General features: G+C 41.1%; 1 protein-coding gene across 8 annotated transcripts in view; it reads right to left on the reverse strand.

The window, feature by feature from the left end:
- The window catches only part of NSD1 (nuclear receptor binding SET domain protein 1), a 157,081-nt gene that overhangs the window by 99,682 nt on the left and 43,437 nt on the right, over window positions 1-13,962 (reverse strand). The window lies entirely within an intron of this gene.

Genomic DNA, 13,962 nt, shown 5'->3' on the forward strand with positions numbered 1-13,962 from the left:
GATATCTAAAAGCTACTCCTGGTAGTTCCCTTCTGGCACATAGGTTAAGGATCCAGCACTGTCATATCTGCAGTGCAGGCTGCAACTGTGGTGCAGGTTTGATTCCTGGCCTAGGAACTTTCACATGCCACAGGTGTGGCAGAAAGAAAGAAAGAAAGGAAGGAAGAAAGAGAAAGAGAGGAAGGAAGGAACAAACAAACAAGTGTTGGTAAGGATGTGAATAACTTAGAACCTCTGTGTACTGCTGGTGCAAAGGTAAAAATGGTACAGTCACCATGAAAAATGTTTTGGTAGTACCTCAGCTGAAAAGAGAATTACCATATGATACAGAAACTCTACTTCTGGGTATATATTCAAAAAAAAGCAGGATATTGAAGAGATATTTGTACACACATGACTAAAGCAGAACTATTCACAACAGCTAAAATGTGGAAACAATTCAAGTGTCCATCAACAGATTAATGGATAAACAAAATGTGGTTTAAAACATACAATGCAATAATATTCAGCCTTAAAAAAGAAAGTGACTCTGACATATACTATAATGTGGATTAACCTTGAGGATATTAGGAGTTCCCATCGTGGGACAGTGGAAACCAATCTGACTAGGAACCATGAGGTTGCGGGTTCGATCCCTGGCCTTGCTCGGTGGGTTAACAATCCGGCATTGCCGTGAGCTGTGGTGTAGGCTGCAGACACGGCTTGGATCTGGCATTGCTGTGGTTCTGGCGTAGGCTGGCAGCTGTAGCTCTGATTAGACCCCTAGCCTGGGAACCTCCATATGCCGCAGGTGCAGCCCTAGAAAAGGCAAAAGACAAAAAAAAAACCTTGAGGACATTAGAGTAAGTGAAACAAGCCACTGTATGGAAGTTCCCCAAGGGTTTGGTAGATTAGTAGGTTAAGGAGCTGTCATTATCACTGCTGTGACACAGGTTTGATCCTTGGTCTGGGAACTTCCACATACAAATATATTCTTTTTTTGGCCATATCCACAGCATGTGGAAATCCCCAGGCCAGAGATCAAACCATGCCACAGCAGCAACCCACTGCTGCAGTGACAATGAAAGATCCTTAACCCACTGGGACACAGGGGAAACTCCAAAAATAGAAAATCTGAAGAGACATTCCTCAAGTAAAGACTGAAATAGAAGTCAAAAAACTGTCCACAGAGAAAAAGTCAGAGGTTTTTAGGTGTTCACTGGTGAATTCAACAAATACTGAAGGAAAACTAATACTAATACCTCACAAACTCTTCCAAAATTATCCTAACTCATTCTATGAGTGCAGTATAACCCCATTATCAAAATCAGACAAAGATATTATCCTCCCAAAAAAGACTAATATCCCTTAAGAATATAAACACAAAAAACTCTCAAATGAAATCTCCCAAAACACAAAAAGGATTATACAAGACCAAGTGGGATTTACCCTTGTTATACAATGTTAGTCAAATATATGAAAATTAATCAACATAATACACTACAAAATAGAATGATTTAAAAAAACACATGATCTCAATAAACACAGAAAAAGCACATGACAAAATATTTTATCAAAAATTCATGATAAAACCATTCTAAAACACAGAGATACAAAATCTGATATAGGACATATATGAAAAACGTACATGTAAGAACATACTTATTAATGGTGAAAGATTCAACGTTGTCTCCTAAGATCAGGAGCAAAACAAGGATGTCCACTCTTGCCACTTCTTCTGAATATTGCCCAAGTGTACCACAAATTTAAAATGAACTAAATGTTGGAGTCCATTTGACCAGAAAGGTAATTTTTTAAATGTTATATAAACTCTAGGAGTTCCCGCTGTGGTGCAGTGGGTTAAGAACCTGACTAGTGAGTGGGAGTTCCCATGATTGCTCAGTGGTAATCTCTGACCCTCTCAGTGGGTTAAGAATCTGGTGTTTGATCTCTGACCCTCCCAGTGGGTTAAGGACTTGGTGTTTCCATGAGCTGTGGTGTAGGTCACAAATATGGCTCTGATCTAGCATTGCTGTGGCTGTGGCGTAGGCCAGCAGCTGCAGTTCCCATTCTACCCCTAGCCTGGGAACTTCCATATGCCACAGGTGTGGCCCTAAAAGACAGAAAAAACAAAACAAAAAGAATGTGACTAGTGTCCATAGGACATGGGTTCAATCCCTGGCCTTGCTCAGTGGGTTAAGGATCTAATGTTGCTGCCAGCTGCCATGCAGGCTGCAGATGTGGCTCGGATTCTGTGTTGCTGTGGCTGTGGTATAGGCCAGTAGCAGCAGCTCTGATATGAACCCTAGCCCGGAAATATCCATACGCCATACCTGTGGCCCTAAAAAGGAGAAGATATGGAATTGCTGCAGGTGTGGCACAGGTCCGCAACTGTGGCTCAGATCTGATACCTGGCCCACAAACTCCCTGTGTCTCAGGGCAGCCAAAAAATGCGGGGAAAAAAAAAGTTATGCCTCCAGTAACGTAGCCTCAAGATTTGGAAGCAAAAACTGACAAATGCAACAGAATTTTTCCAACAAAATTGTAACCATAATGAAGATAAACCTCTCTCAGTAATTAACAGAATAAGCAAAGAAAAAAAAAACCCACTAAAAGTTTAACAAATTTCAAAATCAAGAACAACAATCTTGGAGTTCCTGTCGTGGCTCAGTGGTTAACGAATTTGACTGGGGACCATGAAGTTGTGGGTTTGATCCCTGGCCTCACTCAGTGGGTTAAGGATCCCGCGTTGCTGTGGCTGTGGTGTAGGCCTGCAGCGACAGCTCCTATTAGACCCCTAGCCTGGGAACCTCCATATGCTGTGGGTGCAGCCCTAAAAAGCCAAAAAGCCGGGGGAAATAAATAAATAAATAAATAAATAACCCAAGAAACTTGAGGAGTTCCCAGCCTAGTGCTCAAGAATCTAGCATCATCACTTCTGCATGCCATGGGCATGGTCATAAATAAATAAACAAACAAGCAAATAAATAAATGTGACCTATTGCATACATATAAACTACTACATTCTAATTTTAGAATATACAGTTTTACAAGCACAGTGAATATTTAAAATATTCATAATGTATTAGGCCATAAAATGTATCTCAACTGATCTGAAGGAATTAAACATTTGAAACATAACCTCTGCTCTATAATGTAATTAAGTCAGCTATTACAAAAAAAACCAGAATTTTTCTATTTGGAAATTAAGAATTATATATTTTAAAATAATCCTTAATTCAAAGAATAAATTGTAACAATTAGAAAACATTTTGAATTGAAATGTTTGATGATGAAAACTGAATGATGAAATACCACATCATAAACACCACAGAGAACTCAAGATCACTCCTTTACGCCTTAAATACTACAAAGATGGGAGTTTCCATTTATTAAAATGGAGAGGACTACAGGAGACACAGGTTTAGGGAATTTGGTTTTGAATAAGTTATTCATAAAACTCCAATTTTGGATTTCTCTTGTGGTGCAGTGGGCTAAGGATCTGTCATTTTCACTGGACCAGCTCAGGTCACTACTGTGGTGCAGGTTTGATCCCTGGCCTGGGAACTTCCACATGCAGCAGGCACAGCCAAAAAATTCTTTTAAGAAATCAAATTTCAAACTTCACAACCTAATGAAAGTGCCAAGAAAGCACATCCATATAAGATTCTGGAGTTCTGAAGATCAAGGATTGGGAATCATGATGATAAAAGACCAAGAAAGTGAGTACAGTAGAGAAAGGCACCTAAGAACTGAGTAGTGAGGAGTAGATTTAGGTAAGGATTCCTTTTAAGCTTTGCTGGAATTGCTAGACCAACAGATTCCTCAAAACTCTTCATACTCTCTGTTGAGGGAAAGGAGAAAAAAAGGGACAGCAAAGTTCTTAGAAAAAACTTAACACTGATACTAATCAATTTTAGTACTCCCTCTTGGGAAGCAACATGGCAAAACTTTGACACAATACTGAACATTCTCGGAATTCCATCCTAAGAAAATAATCCAAAAGAAGGAAAAAACTACAGGCTATAAACACATTTTCATTGTTTCTTTAACCATACAACAAAAGATAAAAACTAACTGAAATTATAAGATGCTAAACAAACTTAGAATGACTTGCTGTTCTATTAAGCAGTCATTAAAGATTACTATGGGGGAGTTGTCCTGTGGCACAGCAAGTTAAGGATTAGGATTAGGCATTGTCACTGCTGTGGCTAAGGTTTAATCCCTGACCAGGAACTTCCACATGCCCATGCCATGGGTGCTGCCAAAACAAACAAACAAACAAACAAACCCTATGGGAATCCAGAAAAATATGTTCAAAAAAAAAATACAAAACCTTGGGAGTTCCTGTCGTGACTCAGTAGTTAACGAATCTGACTAGGAATCATGAGGTTGCGGGTTCGATTCCCGGCCTTGCTCAGTGGGTTAAAGATCTGGCGTTGCCGTGAGCTGTGGTGTAGGTTGCAGACGTGGCTCGGATCCTGCGTTGCTGTGGCTCTGGCGTAGGCCAGTGGCTACAGCTCCAATTCAACCCCTAGACTGGGAACCTCCATATGCTGTGAGAGCGGCCCAAGAAATGGCAAAAAGACAAAAAAAAAAACTTTTAAGGATGTTATTACCACTTAAAAAAGGAAAGTATGCATAATAAAGGAATTTACAAATTTTAATTACTAGGTATAAAACTCTGGGGACTAGGTTTCCTTTTTAAATTTTCTCTAATCATGTAATTGTTTTATGCAAGTCAGTTAAAAATACATAAAAAGTAAAACCTGCCAAACAGGTTTTTAAATTTCTCCTATTGCTCCTCTAGTCATTTCAGGATATACTGTTTTAATAATACTAACAAAACATGGAGTTCTTGGGGCTAGCATCCATGAGGATGCGGGTTTGGCCTCACTCAGTGGGTTAAGGATCCGGCATTGCCATGAGCTGTCGTGTAGGTTGCAGATGTGGCTCAGATCTGGTGTTGCTGTGGTTCTGGTTTAGGCCGGCAGCTGTAGCTCTGATTAGACCCCTAGCCTGGGAACCTCTATATGCCAGGGGTGCGGCCCTAAAAAAAAAAAAAAAAAAAAAAAAACCCTCACACATCACAAAAATCACCTTTTAAAACCACTTAAAAGTACCCAATTCCATGGTTTTTAGTGTATCTTGCCAAATGTTTTAAAATATATTTTAATACATAATTCTTTGTAGGTAAAGATAAAATGTATAGAAATGCACTAAGAGAGAATCTCCTAGCAATAGTGAGATGAGTGCATCCAAAAAAAGCACTATAATCCTGAGTTGCCTTGAAAAAAATGTGAAAGTATTTTATCTACTTGCCTCATTTGCATCATCTGTAAAATATGAACAATAACAGCGCCTACTCCATATTGCTACTAGAAGTACTAAATAAGCTAATATGCAAACATACTAATATATAAAATGCAAATTGCTGGTAATGTGCTAACACTGTGACTTACATGTCAAAGCTTGTTCTTCCTATTCTATTCAAGCCTGATTCTACCCACAGTTGCAACATTCTTTTTGGTGGGCCTGCAAAAGTTTCCAGGCGAGGGATCGAATCTAAGCAAGAACAGTAACCCGAGTAACAGCAGTGACAATGCTGGATCCTTAATCTACTAGACCACCAGGGAACCCATTTTACTTTTTTTTTTTGGCCATACCTGTAGCATATCAACAGACGTTCATGGGCTAGTTATCAAATCTGAACCTGACAACACAGTTCCTTAACTCAATGCAGCAGGCCAGGGGATCAAACCACGAGATTGCAGAGACAATGCCAGACCCTTAACCCAATGCTCCACACCATTGCAGGAACTCCCCATTTTACTTTTTATCTTAATTATTAGTGTGAAACTGTTATTTTGAGAGAGAGCATAGTGTAATGGTTAAAAACATAGGCTCCCTGAAATCATACTTCATAAAGTTATAGAGTGCCTAACATATAGTTACAACTCAAAAAGCAGCTGCTGGACTTCCTGTCATGGTGCAGAGGAAACGAATCCTACTAGGAACCATGAGGTTGTGGGTTTGATCCTTGGCCTCGCTCAGGGGGTTAAGGATCCAGTGTTGCCGTAAGCTGTGATGTAGCTCGCAGACATGGCTAGGATCTGGCCTTGCTGTGGCTGTGGTGTGGGCCGGCAGCTGCAGCTCCAAGAAGACCCTTAGCCTGGGAGCCTCCATATTTCAATGGTGCAACCCTAAAAAGCAAACAAAAAAAGCAGTAGCTGTAACATTGTTACTGTATTTCTTTGAAAAGATACATTTGATTGCAATTACTTTAAGAATAAATATGAGCTCTGGTTGTGGCTCAGAGGGTTACGAAACTGACTAGAATCCGTGAGGATGAGAGTTCAATCTCTGGCCTCTCTCAGTGGGTTAAGGATGTGGCATTGCCATGAACTATGGTGTAGGCTGCAGATGCAGCTCAGATCCCACGTTGCTGCAACTGTGGTGTAGACTGGCAGCTACAGCTTCAATTCAACCCCTAGCCTGGGAACTTCCACATCATGGGTGTGACCCTAAAAAGCGGAAAAAAAAATTTTTTTCATTACTTAATTTTTTAAAAAGAGAGGTAAAACTGAGGCAGATCAAAGAAAAGATGGGAATAATTTCATTTTTTTGAATCTCATGCATATATGATCTATTCTAAAACTAAAATAGATATATTAAAACTACAATAAAATCATGAGTTCCCGTCATGGCTCAGTGGTAACGAACCCGACTAGTATCCATGAGGATGCAGGTTCAATCCCTCGCTTTGCTCAGTGGGTTAAGGATCCAGGGTTGCCGTGAGCTGTAGCGTTAGTCACAGACAAGAGTTGCTATGGCTGTGGTATAGATCAGCAGCTGCAGCTCTGATTATACCCCTAGCCTGGGAACGTCCATATAACAAGGGTGTGGCCCTAAAAAGGCAAAAAGAAAAAGAAAAAAAACCACAATTAACAGAGTCCCCTGGTGGTGCAGTGGGTTAAGGATATGGCATTGTCACTACTATGCCTCTGGTCACTGCTATGGCAGCGATCCTTGGACCAGGAATTTCCACAAGCTACGGGCACAGCCCAAAATAAAACAAAACTAAAAGCTGTGTCAAAATAGTCAGAGAGGAAAAAAAAGACTAATAGGACTTCCCTTGTGGCACAGGATCTGGTGGTGTCACTGTAGCAGCTTGGGTCCCTGCTGTGGTACAGGTTCAATCCCTGGCCCAGGAACTTCCACATGCTGAGGGTACAGCCAAAAAAACAAAAACAAACCAAAAAAAGCAAAAACAAAAACAAAAAACACACACCTCTGATGCTTATTAGTCAATCGAATCAAGCATCTATCACCTATCCAAACAGTATCCAAGGTCCTCCATAAATTGATTTCAATGTGCACACCCTACCTTACTTCCTACATAATCTTTTTTCCACACCTTCAAATCTAAATAGAGTGTAATTTGCACTAACTATTTCCTCATACTGAATTCCTCTTGCCTCAGGGTGCCCTACAACTTCATTATGCCATGTCTAAATTGTCCTAGGCGTCCTTCAAGACCCAAGTTGAACAAACCCTTCCCTCCTCAAATAACCTATTTCCACAGCATCTTGCCTTTTGCAAAGCAAATTTGTTATCTTGCATGCTAATTACTTCAGAGACACAGCTATTGCCCCTGTTACTAAGGACTTATCTTGGATCACTTTTAAGGAAACTACAACATATAATAAGAAAATTTAGACACAAAGTCAATTATCAAACCTCAAAAATGCTTTCAGATCATTTCTTTTTCTTTTATGCTTAACTTTAACTTTTTTTTTTTTAATGGATGCACCTATGGCACATGGAAGTTCCTAGGCCAGGAACTGAATCCAAGCTGTAGCTGCGACCTATGCCACAGGAGCAGTAATTCCAGATACTTTAACCCACTGCACTGGGCCAGAGATCGCACCTGCACCTCTCCAGTGACTCAAGCCACTGCAGTTGGATTCTTTTTCTTTCCCCCTGTTATTAACATTTTATTTTAGTATAGTACATATATTTAACACAATAGGTGAGTGCATTCAGATTCTTAACCCACTGTGCCATGGTGGGAACTCCCCTGCTTAAATCTATTAAGTTATAATATCATACAAATCATTTAAAAAATGAATGTCTTCTCTGAAGGATAAACTATTCCCAAACAGAATGTGAAAGACAAAGGGACCAAATGACTTGTCCAAGACTATGAGATAAGCACAGTAAGAAAATAAATATCTATACTATTCTGTGAATTTTGGGGGGAGGCACACCTGCGGCATATGGAAGTTCCCAGGCTAGGGGTCCAATTGGAGCTGCAGGTGCCAGCCTAAGCCACAGCCAGAGCAATGCGGAATCTGAGCTACATCTGCAACCTACACCACAGCTCATGGCAACGCTGGCTCCTTAACCTATTGAGCAAGGCCAGGGATCAAACCTTGTCCTTATGGACACTAGCCAGGTTTATTACCACTGAGCCATGACAGGAACTCCCATTCTATGTACTTTTAATTCACTAAGTTTTTAGGTCTTAATTCCTCATGTGCATTACATTACTTATAATTAAATGAGGAATTATGTAAATATAACCAATGCCAGCATAACAGAGAAGCTCTGTAATATACTAGAAATTCATGGGCTTAACTCGTACTATGCCCTTAACCATCCATGAAATTTTGGAAAGTTATTTTACCTCTCTGAGCTTGTTTCTTCGCCTGTAAAAGTAGAATATTGCCTCCAATTTTGTAGGAGATTATTTCTAACATTATTATCAATCTAGTACAAGACATCGAAAACAAATGATAATTATTTTCAGTCAGCAATTACAACAATTCTTCCACATTACAAGAATTGTGGTTTTCTTTCCCAGTCTCAACCCAAAAGTGCAAAGGAAATGTTCAACTCTGGTATGATAAAGTAAATTACTACTATAAGCATTTATATTACTCGCGCCTCATTCACAGCCATGTACACTCACGTGTGTATTCTAGTTGTCAAAGTTCTTTTAACATCCATTACATCAAATGAATCTCAAAAACTAGGTGACAGAGGCAACACAGATTTTAGTATCCCATATTTACAGCAGACAAGGAAATAGAAGCTCAAAGTGACCTTGTTGCAAGTCTAGAGGCCTTTAGCAAAGAGGAGGGATTTGAGGCCAGTATCTTCTGACCCCTAGTTGCCACACCAACTATAGAACAAAGAAGCGAACTAGAGTACTTTGAAGTTTCCTCCCACCAAACCTCTCTACCTGGTAGATGGGAGTCAGAGCTCAGTCTTAACTTTCACTTTCAGTGAGAAGGAAAGCCAGATCTGAGACCCAGGAAAGAAAATCTAGCAAAGAGTAGTTAGATAAATGATTTCTGGCAGCATTACAATTTTAGCAATTTTAGCCTGCAGCAATCTAAGACAAAAGATGAAAGATTATTGCGTAAAACTTGTTACTGAGTAAGAAATGACCCCTGTTTAATGGCTAGATCCCAGGAACAACACATCAAAGGACTCGAAGTCTTGGAAAAGGGTAGCAGCAGAAAAGCATGGAATTGGTCCAATTAAAGCTGAAAAGCAGAACGGCTTCTATGTTGGCTGTGGAAACCAATAAACTGAAGATCACATCGTAAGACTGAGGCTAGAGGGACTATCAAGTGAAAGCCCAGCCCAGCCCAGCCCAGCCATGAAGCTGCTCACAGAGGGCACCCTACTTAAGAGGTAGAACAGAAACATGCAGGTCAAGGCATTCCAGCTAGTCCAGGCCTTTGGCTTATGCCTTAAAAATTCTCAGACCCCATAGTTCCTGTTGTGGCTCAGCAGTAACGAATCCAACTAGTATCCACAATGTTGGTCCAATCGCTGGCTTCCCTCAGTAGGTTAAGGATACACCATTGCCGTGAACTGTGGGGTAGGTCGCAAGACGTGGCTCAGATCTGGCATTGCTATGGCTGTTGCAAAGACAGGCATCTGCAGCTCCAGATTTGACCCCAAGCGCAAACTTCCACATGCTGCACTGTGTACCTAAAAAATAAAAAATCTCAAACCCACAATAAAACAGGCTTGGTGAAGACAAGACAGTCATGAAAGAGTGCAGCCCTCTACAACATCAGGAGGCTTAAAAGAGGGAGGAGAGCTATACTCAGTCCTAACCCAACAGAAGAAATTGTTCTATACATTGTGACTATATGTAATATTGGAATGGAATGATTTAAACATTAGTTTGACCCGCAACCTCAGGTTCCTAGTTGGATTGATCTCTGCTGTGCCATGATGGGAACTCCCTGCCTTTTGCTTGTCAATTAACCATGCAACAAGATTGAGACAAGTCCTTGCAGCTAACAAAGATTAAAGCAACTGTGACAAGTTTTTGTGACTCCTTACCTCAGTACTTGTGAAGGCACCTGTCCTCTGACCAAAGCAGGAGTTTCTCTTCTCCCAGGACCTTGCCTGACACCTGTGCCACTGTCCCATGCAGTGTGTGGTGTCCAGAACAGCTCACTCAGCCCACGTACCTATGGCCTTGCTATTCTCAGGGTGCCTGACACAAGGGGCTTATACATTAGTGTCGTACAACCAGCTCACTTAGTGGCAGTCACCTTTAGGCTAAAGCATCCAAATTCCAGGGAATACTCATGTTAGTTGGTGGATGTTGGAAAGCATTGGAGGAAAACACAATTAGGACTGTTGATGACTTATACACTGTTGGTAAGACTGATCTCAAAATATGTACATTTATCATAGTATGATGATGGTGGTGGTGGTTAGTGCCACATTCAAGTAAAAAGAGTTCTATACAGTATGTTCAATAAACAAACAAAAATTAGTTCGGGGCTATCCTTGGGTTTTTAATCTGGAAAATTTCATTAACAATGACCATAGACATTTTCCCTACAACAGAATATCTAGTGCCCAACCACTGCAACATAAATCAATTTTATTCTGTATAGTCTTTCTGCCCATACATTTTTCTTTCAATGTCTGAGAACCTACTATGCACCCAGCAATTCTCATTTATTATTACATCATATAACTTGTTGGGTATGACCTGGGGCTTATCTGTCCTCTGACTTCTGCTTTAGAGTCCGTGCCTTTTAGGGATTTTTTTCTGAGTGCTAGAAGAAGCAGATCAATAGTTCTCAGCCCTAACTGTACATCAGAATTACCTTGAGGAGTTACAAATGCATGAGAAAGTCTCACTCCCACAGGCCTAATGCAATTCTCCAGATTAAAAGCCTAAGGATAGCCCCAAACTAATGTGATTCAGTACACACGGGGTGAAGCTCTTGAAACCTAATTTTTCAAAAGCTCCATGGGTGATTCTGACGAACAGCGAAGGCTGAAAACAAATCTATCACGTAGCTAGTTAGTATGTGATTATAATTACAGGCCTAAGTGAGTTTGTTTTGGGGGAAGGAGTAGAAAGGATAAAACATGATAATCAAAAAAGAGGTATGATCCTGACACAAGCCAAGAAGTACCTGACCATACAATTCCAATGTAAGTCACACGGGAAAAAAGGAAGCATTTATTTGATAACCCAAGTATGAGAACTGCTAAGAGCATTCATATATTGTGTCTCTCTTCTAAAACTCATAGTGACAATTCTGCAGTTATTAACTTCTACCTCCTTATTACAGGTGTAAAATCCGAGGCTCAGAAATTGGAAGTGAGCTGCCCAAATGCTGACAGCACTGTGTGTGTGCTCTGTTCAATTGTCTGTACTCTTTCCACTAAGTCACAACACAGAAAAACAAAATAAATACAGCCTTTAGTATTGGTAATTGTACACAATTAGTGACCTTACTCTCTGATTCAATGAGCGAATTCTACTTATAAACTCTCACTGGAGTTCCCGTCATGGCTCAGTGGTTAGCGAATCTGACTAGGAGCCATGAGGTTGCGGGTTCGATCCCTGGCCTTGCTCAGTGGGTTAAGGATCCGGCGTTGCCCTGAGCTGTGGTGTAGGTCACAAATGCGGTTAGGATCCCGCGTTGCTGCGACTCTGGTGTAGGCCGGTGGCTGCATCTCCGATTAGACCCCTAGCCTGGGAACCTCCATATTCCACGGGAGCGGCCCTAGAAAAGGCAAAAAGACAAAAACAAACAAACAAAAAAACTCTCACCAAGCCAATGTTCCTCACACACCTTTACACTATAATTCAACTAACAGAATATGCCCCAATCTCTTCAAAAAAGACTCATACACATCTATGCTCCTTATAATACTTCTTTACCTGGGTCAAAACTAATCAATGCTGTTATAAAAGGCAAGTCACCAATGGATAGCACTGAACTTGAGTCTAGAGTTAGGTTATGTTTAAAATAAAGATGACTTCAGGTGTTCCCGTTGTGGCACAGTGGAAACGAATCCGACTAGGAACCAGATTTCAGGTTTGATCCCTGGCCTCCCTCAGTGGGTTAAGGGTCCGGCATTGCCGTGAGCTGTGGTGTAGGTTGAAGCTGTGGCTCAGATCCTGAGTTGCTGTGGCTGTGGTGTACGCTGGTGGCTACAGCTCCCATTTGACCCCTAGCCCGGAAACCTACATTTGCCGCAGGTACGGCCCTAAAAGGACAAAAGACCAAAAAAAAAAAAAAAAAAGATTCCTTCAGAAAAACACAGTAGAACAATTTGAATGTAGCCTTTTGCAATTTAAAAAAAAGGAGCAATTTGGGGGAGTTCCTGCCATGGCACAGTGGGTTAAGAACTTAACAGGAGCAGCTCAGGGTGCTGAAAAGGAGTGGGTTCTATCCCTGATCCCCCACCCAGCACAGTGGGTTAAAGGATCCCACATTGCGGCAGCTGCAATCTGCTGCTCGAATTCAATCCCTGGCCTAGGAATTTGTATATGCTACAGGTAATTTAAAAAAAAAAAAAAAAAAGAGCAATTTTTTTTTTTTGGTCTTTTTGCCATTTTTTGGGCCACTCCCGCAGCATATGGAGGTTCCCAGGCTAGGGGGCCAATTGGAGCTGCAGCTGCTGTCCTACACCAGAGCCACAACAACACGGGATCTGAGGCTCATCTGCAACCTACACCACAGCTCACGGCAACACCGGATCCTTAACCTACTGAGCAAGGCCAGGGATTGAACCAGCAACCTCATGGTTCCTAGTCAGATTCAAGTTAACCACTAAGCCACGACGGGAACTCCCAAAGAGTAATTTTTTTTCGTAGTAACCTAAACTTTTTTTTTTAGCTGTACCTGAGGCAAGCCAAAGTTCCCAGGCTAAGGATCAAATCCAAGCCACAGCAATGACACCAGATCCTTAACCCACCAAGCCACCAGGGAACTCCACATAGAAACATGAATTTTACATGTACTTTTCTTTTTTTTTTTTTTTAAAGGCCACACCTGTGGCATATGGAAGTTCGCAGGCTAGGGATCGAATCGGAGCTGCAGCTGCCTATGCCACAGACACAGCCGTGCCAGATCCAAGCCGCATCTGTGATGTATGCCACAGACTGCATAAATGCCAGACCCTTAACCCACTAATCGAGGCCATGGATTGAACCCGCATCCTCACGGGTTCTTAACCCACTGAGCCACAAGAGGAACTCTCTATATGTACCTTTAAAAAAAAAAATGTTCTCCACACTGCAAGAAAACAAAAAGACTAGGACAACAGACCTCCTCTTCCTGTGTCTTTTCCTATCTATAGCCATGCTGTCTTCCCAGTCTTAATACTGCACACACCCCCATCCCTCTCAAACAATAGAGGCCCAGAACGATTTTGGCACAGGCTGTGCTGCTCTAAAAAACTAGATGTGATGAATTCTGACCCTAACACTTGCTAACTGTAAATTCAGACAAGTTACTTAACTTCCTGAACCTCTGGTCATTAGTCCTTAATTTGTAAGACGGAGATAATATGTAGAAATAAATGTCTACTGGAATTGGCGCAGTTCCAGTATAAAAAAGGTGCCCCCCAAATGACTGACATATATTACTTCTTTTTCTTTTTTGACATATATTACTTCTGAAATTCACCAACAACTCA

Source organism: Phacochoerus africanus, chromosome 4, assembly GCF_016906955.1.
Source record: "Phacochoerus africanus isolate WHEZ1 chromosome 4, ROS_Pafr_v1, whole genome shotgun sequence".
Lineage (NCBI taxonomy): Eukaryota > Metazoa > Chordata > Mammalia > Artiodactyla > Suidae > Phacochoerus > Phacochoerus africanus.